This window comes from Balaenoptera ricei, chromosome 13, assembly GCF_028023285.1.
Source record: "Balaenoptera ricei isolate mBalRic1 chromosome 13, mBalRic1.hap2, whole genome shotgun sequence".
Lineage (NCBI taxonomy): Eukaryota > Metazoa > Chordata > Mammalia > Artiodactyla > Balaenopteridae > Balaenoptera > Balaenoptera ricei.
In genome coordinates this window covers 62,637,922-62,662,561 of record NC_082651.1, presented here as the reverse complement: position 1 = coordinate 62,662,561, position 24,640 = coordinate 62,637,922, and the positions used below count along the sequence as shown (strand labels likewise).

At 39.7% G+C, this 24,640-nt stretch overlaps 1 protein-coding gene and 1 long non-coding RNA gene across 6 annotated transcripts in view; one reads left to right on the top strand and one right to left on the bottom strand.

The window, feature by feature from the left end:
• LOC132377114 (uncharacterized) overlaps positions 1–15,341 on the bottom strand; it is a 322,850-nt gene extending 307,509 nt beyond the window's left edge. The window contains exons 1-2 of the long non-coding RNA XR_009506532.1: positions 15,261–15,341; positions 14,937–14,979 (exon numbers count right to left, since the gene is read on the bottom strand). This is a non-coding gene — a long non-coding RNA (uncharacterized LOC132377114). The remainder of the gene's footprint in view (positions 1–14,936; positions 14,980–15,260) is intronic.
• A 569-nt stretch (positions 15,342–15,910) lies between these two features.
• Positions 15,911–24,640, top strand: part of FOXN2 (forkhead box N2) — a 56,646-nt gene continuing 47,916 nt past the window's right edge. For 2 of the 5 annotated variants that reach the window (XM_059943374.1, XM_059943370.1), the window contains exon 1: positions 15,911–16,074. The gene's annotated coding sequence lies outside the window, so the exon portion shown is untranslated. Of the gene's footprint in view, positions 16,075–16,825; positions 16,866–16,915; positions 16,981–17,478; positions 17,504–24,640 lie in introns of those variants that run through there. The other 3 variants (XM_059943373.1, XM_059943371.1, XM_059943372.1) reach the window with 3 other exon arrangements.

Below are 24,640 nucleotides of genomic sequence, written 5' to 3'. Positions count from 1 at the left end.
TTATATTAAAGTCTATTTTATCTGATATGAGTATTGCTACTCCAGTTTTCTTTTGATTTCCATTTACATGGAATATCTTTTTCCATCCCCTCACTTTCTGTCTGTATGTGCCCCTAGGTCTGAAGTGGGTCTCTTGTAGACAGCATATATATGGGTCTTGTTTTTGTATCCATTCAGCATGCCTGTGTCTTTTGGTTGGAGCATTTAATCCATTCACGTTTAAGGTAATTATTGATATGTATGTTCCTATTACCATTTTCTTAATTGTTTTGGGTTTGTTTTTGTAGGTCCTTTTCTTCTCTTGTGTTTCCCACTTAGAGAAGTTCCTTTAGCATTTGTTGTAGAGCTGGTTTGGTGGTGCTGAATTCTCTTGGCTTTTGCTTGTTTGTAAAGCTTTTGATTTCTCCATCAGATCTGAATGAGATCCTTGCTGGGTACAGTAATCTTGGTTGTAGGTTCTTCCGTTTCATCACTTGAAGTATATCATGCCACTCCCTTCTGACTTGTAGAGTTTCTGCTGAGAAATCACCTGTTAACCTTATGGGAGTTCCCTTGTATGTTACTTCTCGTTTTTCCCTTGCTGCTTTCAATAATATTTCTTTGTCTTTAATTTTTGCCAATTTGATTACTATGTGTCTCGGCATGTTTCTCCTTGGGTTTATCCTGTATGGGACTCTCTGCACTTCCTGGACTTGGGTGGCTATTTCCTTTCCCATGTTAGGGAAGTTTTGACTATAATCTCTTCAAATAATTTCTCTTGTCCTTTCTCTCTCTCTTCTCCTTCTGGGACCCCTATAATGCGAATGTTGTTGCGTTTAATGTTGTCCCAGAGGTCTCTTAGGCTGTCTTCATTTCTTTTCATTCTTTTTTCTTTATTCTGTTCCGCAGCAGTGAATTCCACCACTTTGTCTTCCAGGTCACTTATCCGTTCTTCTGCCTCAGTTATTCTGCTATTGATTCCTTCTAGTGTAGTTTTCATTTCAGTTATTGTATTGGTCATCTCTGTTTGTTTGTTCTTTAATTCTTCTAGGTCTTTGTTAAACATTTCTTGCATCTTCTTGATCTTTGCCTCCATTCTTATTCCGAGGTCCTGGATCATCTTCACTATCATAATTTTGAATTCTTTTTCTGGAAGATTGCCTATCTCCATTTCATTTAGTTGTTTTTCGGGGGTTTTATATTGTTCCTTCACCTGGTACATAGCCCTCTGCCTTTTCATCTTGTCTATCTTTCTGTGAACGTGGTTTTTATTCCACAGCCTGCTGGATTTTAGTTCTTCTTGCTTCTGCTGTCTGCCCTCTCTGGTCTGTAATTTTAACTAGAGCTTTCATCTCTGTGCTAAGTACAGTGCCTGGCACATAGTAGGAACTGAATATGCTTACTTAATGAATGAGGTAAAGGTACACATTGGTAAACAGATCTGTAAAATACAGATATGTTCCAAACAGGTGATATGTTCCCAAAGGGATACTTGGATGTCTCTCCCAGCTTCATGAGCCCAAACAAAAATGAAATAAGTGATGAATTTTTTCGTATGTAAAGGATTATAGAAATGGACTCAATATGCTGTTATACTCAACTTCGCTAAAAGTGTTGTTCAAACCTATATTCTTACTGAAATTTTTGTCTGCCTATTTTATCAGTAACTGAATATGTTAACATCTCCCACTAAAATTGTCAATTTTTATTCTTCCTCATTCTGTAATTTTTGCTTTATGTACCATGAGGTTATGTTATTAGAATAATACAAATTTAGAATTTAAAAAATCTTCCTGGCCAATTAAATCTTTACCATTATGAAGAGTCTCCCTTTATCTCTAGCACTACTTTTTGTTTTAGAGTCTGCTTAATCTATTCCAGCTTTCTTTAGTATTTAGGTAGTATTGCATGGTTTAGTTTTTTCCATCCCTTTTCTTTTGAACTTTTTGCATTTTTATAGTTTAGATATATCCCTTGTAAACAGCATGTAGTTGGATTTTGAATTTTTGTCCAGTCTGACAGTCTGTGCTAGCTGGTTACATGGACCAGTGGCCCCAGGTTCATCACACCTCCAAATATTTATGTCCTTAAATAGTTTCCTCCCCTTTACTCTGGGATGGACCTGTAATTTGCTATCCAGTAGAATGTGGCAGCAGTGACAATGTGCTAGTTCCAAGCCTAACCCTTTTGGAAGCCCTGAGTTTGTATATAAGAGGTCTGCTTATCTCCCTGGAGAGACTACATGCAGAGGCACATGGAAAGGAAGAAGTCATGAAACTATTTGTACAAAAGTCAAAGAATCCAATCAACAGTGAGAACCAATGCCCTACACATATGATCTCAGTCAAGCTGGTCCAGCTAACACTCACCATTGGAGCCATGTTAACTGAGGTGCCAGACATGAGAGTAAAGCTATCAGGGATGCTTTAGCCCCAGCAGAAAATCACCCAGAGATGAGATAAGCCATTCCCTTTGTGTCCTATCCAAGTTCCTGACCCATAGAATCATGAAATATTGGTAAAATGGTGGTAAAGTTACTAAATTTGGGGGTAGTTTGTTGCACAGCAATAGGTAACCAAGGGAGACCTTCAAGATGGTGGAGGAGTAATACGTGGAGATCACCTTCCTCCCCACAAATACATCAGAAAAACATCTACATGTGGAACAACTCCTACAAAACACCTACTGAATTTTGGCAGAAGACCTGAGACTTCCCAAAAGGCAAGAAACTCCCCACGTACCTGGGTAGGGCAAAAGAAAAAACAGAGACAAAAGAATAGGGACGGGACCCGCACATCTGGGAGGGAGCTGTGAAGGAGGAAAAGTTTCCACACACTAGGAAGCCCCTTCACTGGCAGAGATGAGGGGCGGCGGCGGGGAAGCTTCGGAGCCATGGAGGAGAGCACAGCAATAGAGGTGCAGAGGGCAAAGCAGAGAGATTCCTGCACAGAGGACTGGTGCCAACCAGCACTCACCAGCCTGAGAGGCTTGTCTGCTCACCCGCCAGGACGGGTGGTGGCTGGGAGCTGAGGCTCCAGCTTCAGAGGTTGGATCCCAGGGAGAGGACTGGGGTTGGCTGCATCAACACAGCCTGAGGGGGGCTGGTGCACCACAGCTAGCAGGAAGGGACCTGCCTACGAGGCAAGAGACCATTGTTTCAGGGTGCACGAGGAGATGGGATTCAGAGCACCACCTAAATGAGCTCTAGAGATGGGCACAAGCAACAGCTATCAGCACAGACCCCAGAGACGGGAATGAAACGCTAAGGCTGCTGGTGCAGCCACCAAGAAGCCTGTGTGCAAGCACAGGTCACTCTCCACACCTCCCCTCCCAGGAGCCTGTGCAGCCCATCACTGCCAGGGTCCTGTTATCCAGGGACAACTTCCCCGGGAGAACACACGGCGCGCCTCAGGCTGTTGCAATGTCATGTCTGCCTCTGCCGTCGCAGGCTCACCCCGCATTCCGTATCCCTCCCTCCCCCCAGACTGAGTGAGCCAGAGCCCCCTAATCAGCTGCTCCTTTAACCCTGTCCTGTCTGAGCAAAGAACAGATGCCCTCAGGAGACCTACATGCAGAGGAGGGGCCAAATCCAAAGCTGAACCCCAGGAGCTGTGCGAACAAAGAAGAGAAAGGGAAATGTCTCCCAGCAGCCTCAGGAGCAGCGGATTAAATCCCCACAATCAACTTGATGTAACCTGCATCTCTGGAATACCTGAATAGACAATGAATCATCCCAAAATTGAGGTGGTGGACTTTGGGAGCAGCTGTAGACATGGGGTTTGCTTTCTGCAACTAATTTGTTTTTGGTTTTATGTTTATCTTACTTTAGTATTTAGAGTTTACTATCATTGGTAGATTTGTTTATTGATTTGGTAGCTCTCTTTTTTTCTTTATGTATAGATATATGTATATTTTCCTTTTTCTCTTTTTGTGAGTGTGTATGTGTATGTTTCTTTGTGTGATTTTGTCTGTACAACTTTGCTTTTACCATTTCTCCTAGGGTTCTGTCTGTCCGTTTTTTTTGTTTTTTTGTTTGTTTCTTTGTTTTAGTACAGTTTTTAGTGCTGTTTATCATTGGTGGATTTCTTTTTTGGTTTGGCTGCTCTCTTCTTTCTTTCTTTCTTTTCTTTTTATTACTTTTTAATTTTTTTATTTTTAAATATTTTTTAAAATAACTTTATGTTTTGCTTTCTCTCTTTCTTTTTTTCTGCCTTTTCTTATGAGCCATGTGGCTGACAGGGTCTTGGTGCACCAGCTGGGTGTCAGGCCTGTGCCTCTGAGGTGGGATAGCCGAGTTCAGGACACTGGTACACCAAAGACCACTGGGCCCCACCAGTTCAGGTCACTAGTCCACCAAAGACCTCAAACGGCAAAAGCTCTCCCAGGGATCTCCATCTCAATGCTAAGACCCAGCTCCACTCAACGACCAGCAAGCTACTGTGCTGGACACCCTATGCCAAACAACTAGCAAGACAGGAACACAACCCCACCCATTAGCAGACAGGCTGCGTAAAATCATAATAAGGTCACAGACGCCCCAAAACACACCACTGGACGCAGTCTTGCCCATCAGAAAGAACAGATCCAGCCTCATCCCCCAGAACACAGGCACCAGTCCCCTCCACCAGGAAGCCTACACAACCCACTGAACCAACCTTAGCCACTGGGGCAGAGAGAAAAAACAACGGGAACAACGAACCTGCAGCCTGCAAAAAGGAGACCCCAAACACAGTAAGTTAAGCAAAATGAAAAGACAGAGAAGCACACAGCAGATGAAGGACCAAGGTAAAAACTCACCAGACCAAACAAGTGAAGAAAAAATAGGCAGTCTACCTGAAAAAGAATTCAGAGTAATGATAGTAAAGATGATCCAAAGTCTTAGAAACAGAATGAAGAAAATACAGGAAACGTTTAACAAGGACCTAGAAGAACTCAAGAGCAAATAAACAATGATGAACAACACAATAAATGAAATTAAAAATTCTTTAGAAGGAATCAAGAGCAGAATAACTGAGGCAGAAGAATGGTTGAGTGGCCTGGAAGATAAAATAGTGGAAATAACTACTGCAGAGCAGAATAAAGAAAAAAGAATGAAAAGAATTGAGGACAGTCTCAGAGACCTCTGGGACATTAAACACACCAACATTCGAATTATAGAGGTCCCAGAAGAAGAAGAGAAAAAGAAAGGGACTGAGAAAATATTTGAAGAGATTATAGTTGAAACCTTCCCTAATATGGGAAAGGAAATAGTCAATCAGGTCCAGGAAGCGCAGAGAGTCCCATACAGGATAAATCCAAGGAGAAACACGCCAAGACACATATTAATCAAACTATCAAAAATTAAATACAAAGAAAAATATCAAAAGCAGCAAGGGAAAAACAACAAATAACATACAAGGGAATTCCCATAAGGTTAACAGCTGATTTTTCAGCAGAAAGTCTGCAAGCCAGAAGGGGGTGGCAGGACATATTTAAAGTGATGAAAGGGAACAACCTACAGCCAAGATTACTCTACTCAGCAAGGATCTCATTCAGATTCGATGGAGAGATTAAAACCTTTAGAGAAAAGCAAAAGCTAAGAGAATTCAGCACCACCAAACCAGCTTTAAAACAAATGCTAAAGGAACTTCTCTAGGCAGGAAACACAAAAGAAGGAAAAGACTTACAATAACAAACCCAAAACAATTAAGAAAATGGTTATACGAATATACATATCAATAATTACCTTAAATGTAAATGGATTAAATGTTCCAACCAAACGACGCAGACTGGCTGAATGGATACAAAAACAAGAACCGGATATATGCTGTCTACAAGAGACCCACTTCAGACCTAGGGACACATACAGACTGAAAGTGCGGGGATGGAAAAAGACATTCCATACAAATGGAAATCAAAAGAAAGCTGGAGTAGCAATTCTCATATCAGACAAAATAGACTTTAAAATAAAGACTATTATAAGAGACAAAGAAGGACACTACATAATGATCAAGGGATCAATCCAAGAAGAAGATATAACAAGTATAAATATTTATGCACCCAACATAGGAGCACCTCAATACATAAGGCAAATGCTAACAGCCATAAAAGGGGAAATCGACAGCAACACAATCATAGTAGTGGACTATAACACCCCACTTTCACCAATGGACAGATCATCCAAAATGAAAATAAATAAGGAAACACAAGCTTTAAATGATACATCAAACAAGATGGAATTAATTGATATTTATAGGACATTCCATCCAAAAACCACAGAATACACTTTCTTTTCAAGTGTTCATGGAACATTTTCCAGGATAGATCATATCTTGGGTCACAAATCAAGCCTTGGTAAATTTAAGAATATTGAAATTGTATCAAGTATCTTTTCTGACCACAACGCTAAGAGACTAGATATCAATTACAGGAAAAAAATCTGTAAAAAACACAAACACATGGAGGCTAAACAATACATTACTAAATAACCAAGAGATCACTGAAGAAATCAAAGAGCAAATCAAAAAATACCTAGAAACAAATGACAATGAAAACACGATGACCCAAAACCTATGGGATGCAGCAAAAGCATTTCTAAGAGGGAAGTTTATAGCAATACAATCCTACCTCAAGAAACAAGAAACATCTCAAATAAACAACCTAACCTTACACTTAAAGCAATCAGAAAAAGAAGAACAAAAACCCCCCAAAGTTAGAGGAAGGAAAGAAATCATAAAGATCAAATCAGAAATAAAGGAAAAAGAATTGAAGGAAACAATAGCAAAGATCAATAAAACTAAAAGCTGGTTCTTTGAGAAGATAAACAAAATTGATAAACCATTAGCCAGACTCATGAAGAAAAAAAGGGAGAAGACTCTAATCAATAGAATTAGAAATGAAAAAGGAGAAGTAATAACTGACACTGCAGAAATACAAAGGATCATGAGAGATTACTACAAGCAACTATATGCCAATAAAATAGACAACCTGGAAGAAATGGCCAAATTCTTAGAAAAGCACAAGCTTCCAAGACTGAACCAGGAAGAAATAGAAAATATAAACAGACCAATCACAAGCACTGAAATTGAGACTGTGATTAAAAATCTTCCAACAAACAAAAGCCCAGGACCAGATGGCTTCACAGGTGAATTCTATCAAACATTTACAGAAGAGCTAACACCTATCCTTCTCAAACTCTTCGAACATATAGCAGAGGGAGGAACACTCCCAAACTCAGTCTACGAGTCCACCATCACCCTGATACCAAAACCAGACAAAGATGTCACAAAGAAAACTACAGGCCAATATCACTGATGAATATGGATGCAAAAATCCTCAACAAAATACTAGCAAACAGAATCCAACAGCACATTAAAAGGATCATACACCATGATCAAGTGGGGTTTATCCCAGGAATGCAAGGATTCTTCAATATACGCAAATCAATCAATGTGATAAACCTTATTAACAAACTGAAGGAGAAAAACCATATGATCATCTCAATAGATGCAGAAAAAGCTTTTGACAAAACTCAACACCCATTTATGATAAAAACCCTTCAGAAAGTAGGCAGAGATGGAACTTACCTCAAAATAATAAAGCCCGTATATGACAAACCCACAGCCAACATCATTCTCAATGGTGAAAAACTGAAAGCATTTCCTCTAAGATCAGGAACAAGACAAGTTTGTCCACTCTCACCACTATTACTCAACAGTTTTGGAAGTTTTAGCCACAGCAATCAGAGAAGAAAAAGAAATAAAAGGAATGCAAATTGGAAAAGAAGAAGAAAGCTGTCATTGTTTGCAGATGACATGATACTATACATAGAGATTCCTAAAGATGCCACCAGAAAACTACTAGAGCTAATCAATGAATTTGGTAAAGTAGCAGGATACAAAATTAATGCACAGAAATCTCTTCCCTTCCTATACACTAATGATGAAAAATCTGAAAGAGAAATTAGGGAAACACTCCCATTTACCATTGCAACAAAAAGAATAAAATACCTAGGAATAAACCTACCTAAGGAGACATGCAGAAAACTATAAGACACTGATGAAAGAAATTAAAGATGATATAAACAGATGGAGAGATATACCATGTTCTTGAAGTGGAAGAATCAACTTTGTGAAAATGACTATACTACTCAAAGCAATCTACAGATTCAATGCAATCCCTATCAAACTACCAATGGCATTTTTCACAGGAGTAGAACAAAAAATTTCACAATTTGCATGGGAACACAAAAGACCCCAAAGAGCCAAAGCAATCTTGAGAAAGAAAAATGTAGCTGGAGGAAACAGGCTCCCTGACTTCAGACTATACTACAAAGCTACAGTAATCAAGACAGTATGGTATTGGCACAAAAACAGAAGTATAGATCAATGGAACAGGATAGAAAGCCCAGAGATAAACCCACGCACATATGGTCACCTTATTTTTGATAAAGAGGCAAGAATATACAATGGAGAAAAGACAGCCTCTTCAATAAGTGGTGCTGGGAAAACTGGACAGCTACATGTAAAAGAATGAAATTAGAACACTCCCTAACACCATACACAAAAATAAACTCAAAATGGATTAAAGACATAAGTGTAAGGCCAGACACTATCAAACTCTTAGAGGAAAACATAGGCAGAACACTCTATGACATAAATCACAGCAAGATCCTTTTTGGCCCACCTCCTAGAGAAATGGAAATAAAACAAAAATAAACAAATGGGACCTAATGAAACTTAAACGCTTTTGCACAGCAAAGGAAAACATAAACAAGACAAAAATACAGCCCTCAGAATGGGAGAAAATATTTGCAAATGAAGCAACTGACAAAGGATTCATCTCCAAAATTTACAAGCAGCTCATGCAGCTCAATATCAAAGAAACAAACAACCCAATCCAAAAATGGGCAGAAGACCTAAATAGACATTTCTCCAAAGAAGATATACAGATTGCCAACAAACACATGAAAGGATGCTCAACATCACTAAGCATTAGAGAAACGCAAATCAAAACTACAATGAGGTATCACCTCACACCGGTCAGAATGGCCATCCTCAAAAACTCTACAAACAATTAATGTTGATGAGGGTGTGGAGAAAAGGGAACCCTCTTGCACTGTTGGTGGGAATGTAAATTGATACAGCCACTATGGAGAAGAGTATGGAGGTTCCTTAAAAACCTAAAAATAGAACTACCATACGACCCAACAATCCCACTACTGCGCATATACCGTGAGAAAACCATAATTCAAAAAGACACATGCACCCCAATGTTCATTGCAGCACTATTTACAATAGCCAGGACATGGAAGCAACCTAAGGGTCCATCGACAGATGAATGGATAAAGAAGATGTGGCACATATATACAATGGAATATTACTCAGCCATAAAAAGAAATGAAATTGAGTTATTTGTAGTGAGGTGGATGGATAGGGTCTGTCCTGCAGAGTGAAGTAAGTCAGAAAGAGAAAAACAAATACCATATGTTAACACATATATATGTAGTCTAAAAAAAAAATGGTTCTGAAGAACCTAGGGGCAGGACAGGAATAAAGATGCAGACATAGAGAGTGGACTTGAGGACACGGCGTGGGGGAAGGGTAAGCTGCGACGAAGTGAGAGAATGGCATGGACATATATACACTACCAAATGTAAAATAGATAGCTAGTGGGAAGCAGCCACATAGCACAGGGAGATCAGCTTGGTGCTTTGTGACCACCTAGAGGGGTGGGATAGGGAGGGTGGGAGGGAGACACAAGAGGGAGGAGATATGTGTATATATGTATATGTATAGCTGATTCACTTTGTTATAAAGCAGAAACTAACACACCATTGTAAAGCAATTATACTCCAATAAAGATGTTAAAAAAAAAATAGGTAACCAAAAAAATCTTTTTCATTAAATTAGGATCTGTTTTCACTTAATGTAATTAGCGATATATTTGGATTTAAGTCTACCATCTTATTAAGTACTTCCTATTTGTCTTGCCTGTTATATAGTTAGTTTTGTCCTATCTTACACTTAGATTGATTACCTTTTATTACTCCATTACTTCTCTCCTTTTAGATTGCAAATTGTATGATGTGATGGTTAATTTTATATGTCATTTGGCTGTGCTACAGTGCCCAAATATTTAGTCAAACATTATTCTAGATGTTTCTGTGAAAATGTTTATTGGATGAGATCAACATTAAAATTAGTGCACTTTGAGTAAAGCAGATTACCCTCCACTACATGGGTGAGTTTCATCCATTCAGTTGAAGGCCTTAATAAAACAAAGACTGATCTCCCCTGAGCAAGAAGGAATTCTGCCAGCCGACTGATTTTGGACTCAAACTGCAATTCTTCTTTGGGCTTCCAGCTTGTCAGACTACGCTGTAGATTTTGGACTTCCAAGCCCCTCCATAATCACAAGCCAATTCCTTAAAATAAGTGTCTCTCTCTCTCTCTCTCTCTCTCTCGCTCGTGCTCTCACTCTACACACACACACACACACACACACACACACACACACGTATACACACACACTGTTAGCTCTTTATCTCTGGAGAGCCTTGACTAATACACATAGTCTTATATCATTCCTTTAGTGATTTTTGTAGAGATTACAAAATGTATTCTTGACTTAGAGTCTATTATTAATTGTAACTTTTTCCGTTCTCCTAGACAATGCAGATTTCAGAACACTTGATTCCTTTTCCCCTCTCCTGACATATATACAGTTGTTGTGTATTTTTAAATACAGAAGACATTACTACTATTGACTTAAATATTTAATATCAATATTCATGTAGAATTATCCACATATTTATTATTTTGATTGATCTTTATTTCCTGTCTTTTTAAAAAATAAATTTATTTATTTATTTATTTATTTATGGCTGCGTTGGGTCTTCATTGCTGCGTGCGGGCTTTCTCTAGCTGCAGAGAGCATGGGCTTCTCGTTGCGGTGGCTTCTCTTGTTGCGGAGCATGGGCTCTAGGCGTGTGGGCTTCAGTAGTTGTGGCATGTGGGCTCAGCAGTTGTGGCTCATGGGCTCTAGAGTGCAGGCTCAGTAGTTGTGGCTCACGGGCTCTTGAGCACAGGCTCAGTAGTTGTGGTGCATGGGCTTAGTTACTCCGCAACATGTGGGATCTTCCCGGACTAGGGCTCGAACCTGTGTCCCCTGCATTGGCAGGCGGATTCTTAACCACTGCACAACCAGGGAAGCCCTCCTCATGTATCTCTGATTTAACAATTAGGATTCCTTCTGCCTAAAGAATGCCACTATCAATCTGCTGGTGACAAATACTCTATTTTGAAAATTTCACCTTCATTCTTAAAATATTTGCTTTTAGTCCTTTGAAGTTATCATTCTATCATTTTCTGGCTTAAGATAGTTCTGTTATTAAGTAAGTTGTGGGACTTCCCTGGTGGTCCAGTGATTAAGACTCCACACTCCCAAAGCAGGGGGCCCAAGTTCAATCTCTGGTCAGGGAACTAGAGCCCGCATGCTGCAACTAAAAGATCCTGCATGCCGCAACAAAGATGCTGCATGCCGCAACAAAGATCCTGCATGCTGCAACAAGGATCCCACAACTAAGACTCAGCGCAGCCAAATAAATAAATAAATAAATATTTTTTTTAAAAAATTAGTTGTAAGTCTAATTTTTGTTTCTTTAAAGATCAATTCTTATTTTCTCTAGCTGCTCTTAAGATTTTTCTTTGTCTTTGGATTTTAGCAGTTTTTTCATGATGTGTTTATGTGTCAATTGTGTTGATTAAAAAATTTTTTTTTATCCTGCTAGGAATTCATTCATTCAAATATTATTTCTGCCCAATACTGTCTTTTCTTTCCTTCTGGAATTCCATTCATGTGCATATTAAACTTTACCACTGTATCTTCTACATGCTTTCCCTGTGTTCTGTATTTTCCATCCTTTTTATTCTTTGTGCTTCATTCTGAGTATTTTTTTCTGACTTATCTTCTAGTTCCCTAATTTTATATCTGTGTCTAATATGTTATTATACCCATCACTGAGTTCTTTTCAGTTAGTGAACTTTTTGGTTCTAAAATTTTCATCTGTTTCTTTTTTCAAGTTTCTAGTTATCTGCCTAAATTATTAATCTTGTGTTTTATTTATTTATATATAGTAAGCATTGTTATTTTTAAATCTATGTTTGATAATTTCACTCTCTGAACTCCTTTTGGGTCTGTTTTTGTTCTCTGTTGTTTCTGCTGATTTTCTTTCCTTGTATGACTTACTTTTAATTGTACACTAGACTTTGTATTTGCAAAATTGTCAGTAGAAATGACTTCAGGCCTAACATGATATTACTTTACTCCAGGAAGGATTTTAGTTTGCCTCCACCAAGGGCTTGTGGGTATTAGCTCAAGGGAATTATCCTAATCCACTCTCAGGGTTGAGATGTTTTGAAAATGAGATGTCACCCATTTACTTCTAGGATGTAGCCATTTGGATTCCTAGTACAAAGCAAGGGAGTTTCAACAGAGCTCTCCTCCTGCCTCTTTAGCACACCCTGAATTTCAATCACTGTCCCTCATCCCTGCTCATCCTCTCAGCAACCTTCTATGGAATGGATAAATGGACATCCCTGGGCCTCCATCATTCCTCAGATCCATGGCCTGGTAATTCCTATCATGTTAGCTCTCTGATGCCTTTGAATTGATTTTTAAATATTTTGTTGAGTTTTTCTAGTCTCCTCAATAGGAGGATTGGTCCAAATTAATCCCAATACCAGGGCTTATACAAATGTAGCTATGATTAAACATAGGTAGTTGTTTTTAAGAAGGACTTTGAAAAAGATCCTTAAAGGAAAGAAGACTTAAGACTTTCATTCACAATCTTTTGAGTCCAAGTGGCAGCTCAGTATTTAGGAATGTTGTATCCTAGTTCTGATATCATTTGAGGAAAGTTACTTCTTTTATTGACAAATACTATTGAACATCATCTTTGTTCTGAAACTATTCTAAGAAATTACATTATAAGGATGAAAAAGACATGATCACTGACCTCAAGGGGCTTGAAGTCTAGATTCCGTGTTGGTAAACTGGTTATTTTTGGACGCATCAATTCATGATCAAAAAGTCCTTTGTTAAATACACATGATACAATGATAAATACATTTAAAATTTAAACACGTATATTTGAGTTCCTATCACTTTTCAACCTAAACATGAGGGCATTTTAAACAATATATTTTCTAATGCATTTGTCTTCGAGTAAAGTTTACTAATGAGTACGTTCTTTTAAAGTATTTTGGAGAAAGAAGAATACAAGCTTCGGGACTTCCCTGGTGGTGCAGTGGTTAAGAATCCACCTGCCAATGCAGGGCACACAGGTTCCAGCCCTGGTCCGGGAAGATCCCACATGCTGTGGAGCAACTAAGCCCATGTGCCACAACTACTGAGCCCGTGCTCTAGAGCCCGCAAGCCACAACTACTAAGCCCGCATGCCTCAACTACTGAAGCCCACGTGCCTAGAGCCCATGCTTGGCAAAAAGAGAAGCCACCGCAATGAGAAGCCCACGCACCACAACGAAGAGTAGCCCCCGCTCGCTACAACTAGAGAAAGCCTGTGTGCAGCAACGAAGACCCAACACAGCCAAAAACAAATAATAAATAAATTTATTTAAAAAAAAAAAGAATACAAGCTTTGCAGGAGATCTTAAACGCCAGGATCCTTTTTTTCCTAAAGATTTAGGCTGTTTCCTAGACTTTTTACTCTGTAAACTCCTGGGAAAAAGCTACTCACTCTGAAACATCATTATTTTTAATCAGAGCTTTTCCTTTGTAGGTATTCAAAGCCCTCTAAAATAGCCTCTAAGTATAAACGCGTCCCTGGACTCTGAACTGTGTGACGGATTTCCTAAGAGACCTGAGCCTTACCCGCAGAGATTATTTAAATGTGCCAGCCTCTCTGGGGTGAATCAATCAGTAGAGAGGACCAGCAGAGAAAGCTTAGTGGATGCAGATGCAGTAGATTCATTATTTGACCATGGACAAGTTACGTCACTTTTCTGGATTTGTTTTCCCATCCATGATAGATTGGGCTCCTAGATGATATATCTCTAAAGTATATATAACTTCCAGTTCTCAAATTCTGCAATTCTTCTGGAATTGAGGAGGATTGTTTTGTCACCTGAGTTTAAAATAGATTAGAAGGAAAAACAGAAACTAAAGTTCCATATATCAAGTAAGACACTAGTGCAATAATCTATAAGGAGATGAAGACCTATGTTAGTGGCCACCATGACAAAGACCAGCAGAGATAAAACAAGACTGAGGTCTGAGGAGACTATCGCTCTCCAGAAGCCACCTTCTCTCAAACTTTCTTCCTTCTTACCTCTTCTCCCTTTCTGCTACACTGCTCCTCTAGAAACTTCCTTGACTTTGTCCACATGAGGGGGTAACAGTGATTGAGCTTAAGGGAGAAAGTGAAGCAACTCTTGCTTCAAATGAAGCACACTGTACATTTGCCTTGTGGTCTCTTACTCTGAATGCAGTTATGAGGCCCTCCAGGACAGTGTAATGAAAAAAACTAGTAGATGACTGGACAAATCGTATAAACAGTGTTTTCATCTGTGGAATGAGGGGATGAAACTTCCATTTTTGTTATTATATATTGTGATTCCTATAATTCTTCTGTATCTCTGTCACCCCCACAGTTTGACTTGTTTAATTGTCAGTAGGCAGCTTGTTTCATATTCTGCCCACTTTATACTTAGAGCCTGGCACATATACAGTTAACATTCATTTTTCAGGAAGGAAATGAACTTCTGTTAGCACCTACTATGCCTCAGCCACAGTCCAGGTCTCTTTCATATACTCTTTTAAAAAAAAATCCATTCAACACATTTGTGAGATAGGTATCACTACTCTAGTTTTTGAAGATGTAGATATAGGAACTCAGAGATTTAATTATCAGGATCAAAATGATAGCAGTAAAATGGAGCCTTAATTTTGTCACTTACCCTCTATTTGACAGGTTATTTTTCTATGCCTCAGTTTCCTTATCTGTAAAGTTGGAATTAGTAAGAGTTAGGATAGGGTTGGCAGATTTAACAACAAAAAAAACCCAAAACAAACTAGGAAGTATTTCCCAAATGGAACATTCTTATGCTGAAATTCAGATTTAGCTGGACACACCTGTATTTTATCTGGCAATGCTATTTTAGCACTATGGTTACAACAATGCATGTAAAGAACTTAGCCCAGCCCATATCACTTAGTGAGCGCTCAGTAAATGCTTATTAAATTTTGGATCTGATTCCTAAGTCTTTTTTTTTTCTTTTTACCTCAGACACGTTGAGCTTAGTTTCCACATAAAATTTCAGTCAAGCGAGGGTGATACTACTTTAAGTTTCTATTAGTGCTTTACCGTTCCTAAAGCTCTTTCAAAGCCTGGCCAATGGCGGAAAGCTCCTGAGGAAACCCACAACAGATCGGGCTTTTGAGGGCCGTCGCTGCAGTCCCAGCACAGGCTCCACGGCCGGACTAGCCGGGCGGCCACCCGTCGCTCCGCCCAGCCGCGCTCCGCCTCCGCCCCATCTCCGCCACTCAGCGGCCGCGCCGCGCCCCGCCGCATTCCTATAGGTCCTTCCCGGGGCAAGCGAGGCCTTTCCATTTTCCCGCCTTCCCCAGCCCCTCCTCAGCCCGAAACCCGACTGGCCCACAACGTCTCCGCCCCGCCTTCCGTGCGAGCCCCGCCCTTCCGGACACCGCATCCCCCTTCCTCCCCCACCTGCCGCCTGGGCAGCCTGCCGGGTCCCAGGCCTGGCCCCCCGGTAGGAGGTGGGAGGGGACAGGGAGGGACGGGCGGAGCCCCCCTCCCAAGGGGTCACTGGAGGCGGGGACCGGAGGGAGGGGCGGGGCTCATCTCCTTGGCGCCGCGTTGCCATGGCAGCGGGGGAGGGCGGAGGGAGGGGAGGAAGAGAGCCGGAGGGGGATGTGGTACTGCCGCGGCCGCCACCGCAGCTGCCGCTGCCTGCTCGTTGCCGCGTCTTCCCGGAGGCGGCTACTGGAAGCCGCCGGGAGCAGCTGCGGTGCTCTGCCATATTGTGTCTTCCCCTGCTCGTTCCTCACCCCTCCGCTGCGGCGGCCAAGCTGACGGTGAGTCCCGGGAGGAGCGGCGCCCTCCTCAGCCGGCGCCGCCCGGCGTCCGCGTTCCGGGCAGCGCGTGCGGCGGCCGCCGGGCGTGAGGCGCGGAGGCGGCTGTCCCCGGACGGGCCCGGACATTTTTGTCCCGTGAGGGATTGGCGCTGGCGCGGGGGTCTCCCCTGCGCGCGCCTTGGGTGGCGTGTGGGCTCCCGGGGGGGTGGCGAACTGAGGGTAGTGCGGCCCCGTGAGGAGTTAGGAGTTTTTCCTGAGGGGTGTAATGACCGCCCGGGAGCGGGTGTCGCGCGGCGGAAACCTCGGCGAGGGGTGCCGGCTCTTCAGAAAGGCTCGGAGGTGGCCCCGAGGACGCTTAGCGCTCGACTCGGGACGAATCTGCTGTTGGGGGAAGCGCCCCAAGCCCGTCGGGAGTCTTTGCAGCACACACCCACCCCTCCCCCCGCCCCCGGCATAAAGTGCTGCGAGACGTGCCGGGCGTGGAGTCCTCGCCCGGCCCCGTGCGGACTGGCTGGGCCCGGCCAAATAGTGCCCGGGGAGGCTCCGGGCGCGGCCGGCAGTGAACTTCGAGCAGCGGGGCGGCTGGGCGTTGGGGGTGGGCAGGGGCGGGTCCCGGATGTGGGGGTGGCCGACCCCGGCACCCTCTGGCCCCTCCTCCAGCGGGCGCCCGGGGGGCCTCAGAGGGTGGCTGTCTTGGTGGGATGGGAGTTAGTGTTTCAGCGCTGCAATATGGACACTTCCTGTTCGCCGCTTCTCTTGGGCCCTTGGTTACCTCTGCCCTTACGGGGAAGGTGAGAGGTCGTGTGGGCGTGTGCGAGGCCCTTCAGCCTTCTGAGTTCGCCCCATCGCAACAGCAGCGAGGCTGGAACCCGGGAGGACGGTGGGAGTCAGGGGAAAGCGGCCCATGTGCGTAGTGCTGCATCTTACTCAACTCCACCCCATTGCCCCTTTGCAGAATGCCTCTGTTCCCATCGCAGCTCATGGGAGTTGGCGTGTCTTAATTCACTGGGGGCACACTCTCGGGATCTTCCTGGACCTGATTTCTGCTTTAAAGCCTCTTTAAAGCAGCCTCTGTACTTGGTTTTCTCCTTACAGAAAAAAGTCTTAGCGTGCAAAGAAATGACACATACTTTATTTCTTCTACCCCAACTCCGAGGTTGTGGGAGGAGGTTATTATTTCTAGGTTAGTTTACGCTGTTAATCTTGTCTTCTGCTTGTGACAGCCACGTGGCCGGTTGAGTGTAACTGAGCGCCCTAGCGCAGCTAGGGCTGAGGCTTCACTGGTAGCCAGGGGGTTTTGTAACCATGCAGTAGCTTTGCCTCCACGTTTATTTTGGTGTTTTCTGAGATGGGGAAGTGGAAAAAGCTGAACCGTTCATGTCTATCTCTGTTCCAACCGAATGGAAGACTTTGTTTTCTAGCAGTCCTTGTAAGGTATATATTGACATTTTTGCCTTCTGCTGTTTTGATGATTTATCTTTAAAATCTAAGCAGCAGTTTTAGGTACCATTAAGGAGTGATGGGGAATAGAAGAGTACATTATGGAGTTTCTCAACTTTGGGAAAAAATCGTTTGAATTTCAGAGTCATTAATGAGAGTTTCTAATGTAAACAGAAATAATCACATTCTGCAGGATTTCTTTTTGATAGTTTCATAAAAATCTCAGTTTTTCTCTTTCTACATAAAAATTGTGAACTGAAAAGATATAAATATATTACCAGTGAAAATACTTGCTTAGGGATAAAATAAATACTTGTTTGATTTGTGCATGGGCACTTTCTTAAGCCTTTTTAAGGAAAAGTATTAACAGTTCATATAAATGTTAATGTCAACAGATATTAAGGGTATGAAATTAAAGTTTTAGAATATATAAAAGTAAAAGATCAAGGGCTGAAGATCAAAAAATTAATAAAAAGTAAAATAAAATGAAATAATTTTAAATAAATTATTCTAAAGTAAGATAAAGGTTGAAGATAAACTTTTGGAGAGTTTGGAATTTTTAGAATTTAAGAATTACATACAGTCCTTGGTTACTAGTGCATCATGTTTCATTTTGTAAATGTTTTGGTGAATTTGAATTATTTCTGTAACATGTTTTTATTTGAATCAGTTTTACTTGAAGAGTGCTAAACCATAGAAAACATTTAGCATGTTTAAAAGAACTGTGCGGAGAAGTTACAGTAGCACCATTTATTAGAATTTTAATTATGCCGTAATAGTGGTTTTCAGTCAGTGAAGCTAATAGTTAAAAAGATTGGAGAGTCTTAGGTGTGCAAAAGATAATGCAATTGAGAAATGAATATGTGTGCTGACAACTGAGAGCAGTGCATAGTTGAGAAAGAAAACTAAATGAGGTGAAGAAATACTTATATAAAGCAGGAAGCACTGAAAACATATGCTGGGAGATAGCTACATTATTAGTTATGGGATCCGGCTATCAAATAAAATTTTAAAAAGTGCCATCCAAACAAGGATTAATCTTGTTCTTATGGCAGCTTGTATGTGTGTGCCTTGCTTTTAGATTGTTGTCATTTTAGTAAGTGGGTTTTGCATAAATGCAAAAAGGTCCTCCAAAAACAAAGTTTTGAGGGCCCAATTCTTTGCTGATTTTTTTTTTTTAATTTTTTATTTTTGGCTGTGTGGGGTCTTCGTTGCGGCCCGCAGGCTTCTCTCTAGTTGTGGTGTTCGGGTTTTCTCTCTCTAGTTGTGGCGCACTGGCTTAGTTACCCCACGGCATGCGGGATCTTAGTTCCCTGACCAGGGATCAAACCTGGGTCCCCTGCATTGGAAGGCGGATTTTTTACCACTGGACCACCAGGGAAGTCCCTTTGCTGATTTCTTAGGGAAGAAAAAGTGCTCTAATGTTTGATTCCTATTCTTGGGTTGAAGAGACATGATTAATATATGTGAAAAAAAGTTTACAATGTGAGATGATATAATTCGGAGTTAAATTGTGTGATGCAGGCAGGTGCTGTAACAGTTGAGAACGAAACTAGAGGGTTTGAGTAGATAGGGGAGGCTTCTTGAAGAAAGTAAGGCTTTTGTTTTCAAAAGTCTAACCTTCATGTTACTCGCATTAGATTAATTTTCCTAAAGGTTGTATCACTCTAACAACCACAACACCTTATTTCAAGCATAATACCAAATTTCTTCTCAAGATTTTTCAAACTTTGGTCCCAGTCTTCCCTCTTCTTATCTTCCACTAACCTACAGGAACTGTTCATTATTCACTACTTCAACATGGTATAACAACTTACTACTTTTTACATTTGCTGATACAACATTTTTCTGTTGGAAATGCACCTGCACACATCCTCTTAACTGTTGAAGATCTTCTCAAACTTGAGGCTTGGTTAAAATCTTGATTGTCCTGTGAGCCTTAGAATCATAGAATTTTAGACCTGTCTTCCACCTCTCCCACTGAAATTCTTTTCTCTAATAGCATATTATTCTGTTGGGTTGTAGCATTCTATACTGCCTTGTTTTTATTTAATAAATATTTTTTGAGCACCTACCATGTGCCAGGCACTGTTATAGTAACTGAGGCTCCAGCCTTGAATAAAACAAATTCCCATATTCTTTGTTATCTTTTTAGGTTTTATCACCCCAAGAAAATTATAGTCTTTGACCACCCAGAGGAGTCTTTCCGCCCCCCCCCCCTCAGGTATATGTTATATGCTTAGTGAGTATTTGATTATTTTCTGAGTAAAGAAAAGGCAGCACTTATGAGGTGGAGAGATGGATGGAAAGGTCTTTCTTTATAAGTGAAGGGTACAAAGGAATAACCAATTATGGATGGGCTTGAAAACATCACTTTTGAATTTAAACATGGTTTAATGCCAAAAAAAAAAAAGGTGGCATTTAAGCTTGGGAATGATAGGATAAAATCCTTATTTGAGGAAGGTTCATTTGACAGCAGTGTGCAGGACTAATTATTGACTATGGGAAGGAAAGAGATCTATTAAAGGACAAATTAATAACTTTGAGGAGGAGGTTTGGAAGGGGAGCATAATCAAGAAGATGGTGAGTTTAGTTGGAATGTTAGGTGAGTGGGAGATATCAAGGTGAATATAACCTTTAATGACTAGAGATTAGAGCTGTGAGATAATCCATTCAATATAGAGGTGACAGCTAATGTTACAATTTTTTGTTATAGAGTTAGTAATTGAAGTGTTGAGGCCTAAGAATGATGCTTTGGGAAACAAGAATAAGGGGCATCTGCTTTGGTCATATGTGACTTCATAATTAATACTGTAGACTTGTTCAATAACTTAATTTCCACTCTATGAGAATGCTACCAAATATATAGGAACCAAAAGAATGTTTATCATCATCCACTTCCAAAGGATTTTGATTCATATATTTCTTATTCCCCTTACCCCCTTAAATTTAAATAAATGTTTAATTTTAGAATAGTTTTGCAGTTACAGAAAAGTAGCAAGATAGTAGAGTATACCTCACCCAGTTTACCCTATGGTTGACATCTTATATTACAGTGGTACAGTTGTCACAACTAAGGAAACAAAATTGCTACTTTACTGTTAACTAAATTGCATACTTTATTCAGATTTCATTAGTTTTTCCCTAGTGTCCTTTTTCTGTTCCAGAATTCTAGTTTCTCAAATTTTTCTTATTTCTGATGATTGTGACAGTTTTTAGGAGTACTAGTCAGAAATCTTATAGAACGTCCCTCAGTTGAGATTTATCTAACATTTTCCTCATGATTAGACTGGGGTTAGAGTTTTAGGGAGGAAGAGAACAGAGGTGAAGTGCCATTTTCTTCACAGCGTATTAAGGGTATATACTAAGAACATAAAATTGATATAATGTTAACAAACATTGATCACCTGTTTGAGGTCTTTGTCGAGTTTCACTCCCCACCCAATCATACTCTTTGGAATCAAGTTACCAAGCACAGCTCATGCTCAAGGCCTTGACCTAATTTTAATTCATGTATTTCTTTATTTCCCTCGACCTAATTTTCTTGTCCATAAATAAACATTAAAGTTGGACAAATATTCATTGAGCATCTTCTGTATTTAAGCGCTAAGGGTATAGTGGTGAGCAAGAGACATCATTTCTACTCTTTTGGAGTCTGCCTGATGTGAACATAAAATAAATAGAATTTATCCCCTCACCTACATAGGTCTTATTTCACTGACAGTTGTAAGCATAGTATTACTGTAAGCCTAAAAGGCTAAATAAAGTTCTTAAGTAGCCATTTAGAAAATATGCTGTTATCACAAAGATTAAATATATATACCATTACAATAACCATCTTTTTGCTACCAGCATGGATAAGGGAAAATTACTTTGATTCTCTCCAAGTAGATGTATTACTGTTTAATTAGCAGAGTAGTTTAATTATTGTTAATTATCTTCGTATCTTATAAAGTTTGCAGGTTGTATAAGAAAATTCTTGGCTTCTTGATTTTATTTCAGAGGCATTTGGTGCTTTTGCTACTTAGAGGTTTTTTCCTAAGAAGTGGTTTGAAAGACGTGTTGAATAAGAATTTCAGTTAATTTTTTCTACTTAACTGGGTTAACTAAAAGCACTATTACTTTGGACTCTTATTGAAATTCTCCCTAAAATGTATTATTAATACATTTACACTTTTCACATTTTATGGTGTTCAGCCCTCTGAGCATAATTTAATATTTAAATTAGAATTTTGACACAGAGAACAGTTATTTTGAGTTTTTATATAACCTTGGAGGTAGAGAGTTGAGGAAATTGATAAACTTATATCCTTGTGGTTTGTTTATCTTAAAAGAGGAAATACAGGAAAAAAGGAAGAGATTTCTTGTAAATTGAGGTTTTACTGTTCCTTCTGCCTGCCCTATGCCTCTGTCCAACTCCTCCATCCTTAAAAGTTCAATTTAAATTCTACCTCTATGCTGATTGAGCAACATTTATTAATAATCATGGCAACAATTACTACCTTTTATCAGGTGCCTACTATGTTCTGGCGTGGCATTATACTAGACACATGAGTATATAATTTAATTCTCCAAAACAACTATGCAGGACATATTTTATTATAAAGAAACAGAAGTTATGTAAATGCAGACCTGGATGTTTGAGCCCAGGTCTGTCAGATTTTAAAATTTCATATTCTTTGTGCTGTGACCTGAAGTCTTTGAAAAATAGATATTTGCCAGGATGAGATACTTCTTTCCCAGGAAAAAGTAAGGAAGAATACAGGGTAAAGAGAGCAAACTAATATTTATAGAATGCCTATTCTGTGACATGAATGCCACTACTTTATTGTCATAGTGAATTAAGTAAGTGGTGTTATTCCTTGGGATGTAAGGGGGTTAAGTCATTTGTCAGAGATTGCATAAGAAAGTTGGTAGGTGATGGGTCTGCTTGACTTCAAAGCCTTATTAGTCTTTTACTTTTCTAGTACAGGATGCTGCTATTTTTATTCATTCATTTAAACATTTGCTTACTAATTGTTATGGTCTGCGGTAGAGCATAAAAGTGAATGTATTTTTGTTCTGCCTACAAGGATTTATATTCTAGTACAATATTTCTTAAATGTATGCTAGGGAATCAATATAGTAAATTGTGACCAACATCTCTTAAATACAATCAAATAGAAAATTTCAGTGTGTTGTATGTGGTAAGGGTAAAAGTGCTATTTCATTTTGTTTCCATTACATATGTAAGTGTATCATGGATCTCTTATAAAAATATACTTCTTATTGTGGGTAGCATCAAAAGTTTGAAAACTACTGGTCTAGTGGCTGAGTTGGAAAGGTAAGCAAATAATTATGAATAATCAGAAATAGCAAGTAAGTTCTATAATAGGGCTCTAAATAGTATGCTAAGGAAGCATGATTGGAAAAAATTGTATAATTCAAGGAAGGTTCCTAGAGAGATGACTTTGAGTCTCTCTGAAACATGGGGTGGAGAGCCTAAAATACATCTAAAAGCATGAAGTTAAAGAGCATTGTATACTCAGGAAGCTTGGGGTGGTGTGAAATAGGTGCAAACAGGAGCCAGATTTTTTATGGAAGTTGTAGGCCACTGTACTAAAGATTGTAGATTTTATTAGGCCCATGGTTTTTCTGGAGTCTCATGGCATTCTTTTGCTAAAGAACAGATACATTTGTATATTTGATTCTATCATACAATCTAGAAACAATTTTAGGCATAGAAAATTTGACCACATAACACATTACGTAGTGTAAAATGGTGGGTATGAGCACAACTTTTGATAAAAACAATCACAACCAAAAAAAGATTAAGCCGTTTTGAGGCGACGATCAAATGTTCCTTTTCTACTTTTTCTTGCATTTTTGCTATTGCTAGTAGACTAATGGTAGCAGGTGCTAAAGTTTGAAGAAAACTTTATAAGAGAAAATTGTTCGTTTTTTTCCTTTGAATTGGAAGACAGCCATTATTCAATTTTGAGGCCAGTAGGGACCCTCTATTGGAATATTAATATCAGACCCATTTCTGTAAGCCACAGTTTGCAGCCTTTACCTACAGTTGTGTTTTGTTTGGCCTGGAATATTTAAAAAATTTTTTTTGCATATTTGCCAACATTTAAATATTGGTACATTTCACACAAAAATCTAGAGTTCTTTTGTCCCTTGAAAAATTGAACATCGTGGCAGCATTGGTTTCATAGGTTGATTGGCTGAAGCTTATAAGCAGCTGCCCTCTTTTGGCAGTTACCATCATTCTCTGTTGTCTTACAGCAGACCAGCTTCACTTGTTTGTTGCCTGCCTGGTTCTTGTAAGGCTTTTGAATTGCCTGCTGTGTACTGTTATTTTGTGAAGTGTTTTAAAAGGGGGATTTGGGGTCTTTGAAAGATCATTCTGCCAGTATTGTAGAAGATGGATTGGAGGAATATGAGATGCGTCTGGTTAGAATTTTAATGCAGGTGGGATGCCCTTTTCTTCTTCTGAACCCATATTACTTTGTACCTTCTCAAAGCACTTACTATATATAGCTTCCTCTTATATGTGTTACATATCTCTTCAACTAAATTGTAAACACCTCATACATAACATGTGCTGAGTGAATGCTTGTTGAATTTAATTATATTTATTTTTAAGAACACCATGTTTGTCTCAAAGGTGAGTTTTCTTGGCAGTTTTAGAGTACCTCTTAACTGAAAAAATCTTTTACAAATTTTAAGTATTAGTTGCAATTTATTCTAAGAATGAGTAAATGTCAAACACTTTAAAACCATCTGTTACATGTGAAAAACAGAACAGGTAGGTTCTGTATAATAAGACGGTGGACTTTTAATTCATTGTCCTGTTTGCCAAACATCAGGATGAAACGCTGTGGGAAACTTGTCTCTTGGTTTGCCGTGTAATTTTTTTAAGTCATTTTGAAGATTATTCCAAGAGCTTTTTGTTACTGTGTTTTCTACTGATAGCTAGAAGTAGTTTTAAATTAATACCATTTATGGTTTTTTATTTTCTAAATTTTTTAAATGCTTTTTGCTATAAAATAAAATGTAGATGCAGAAAACCACACAAGAAATGTGCAGCAGTGAATTATTCTAAGGCCAACCCTCATGTAACCATCTTCCAGGTTAAGGA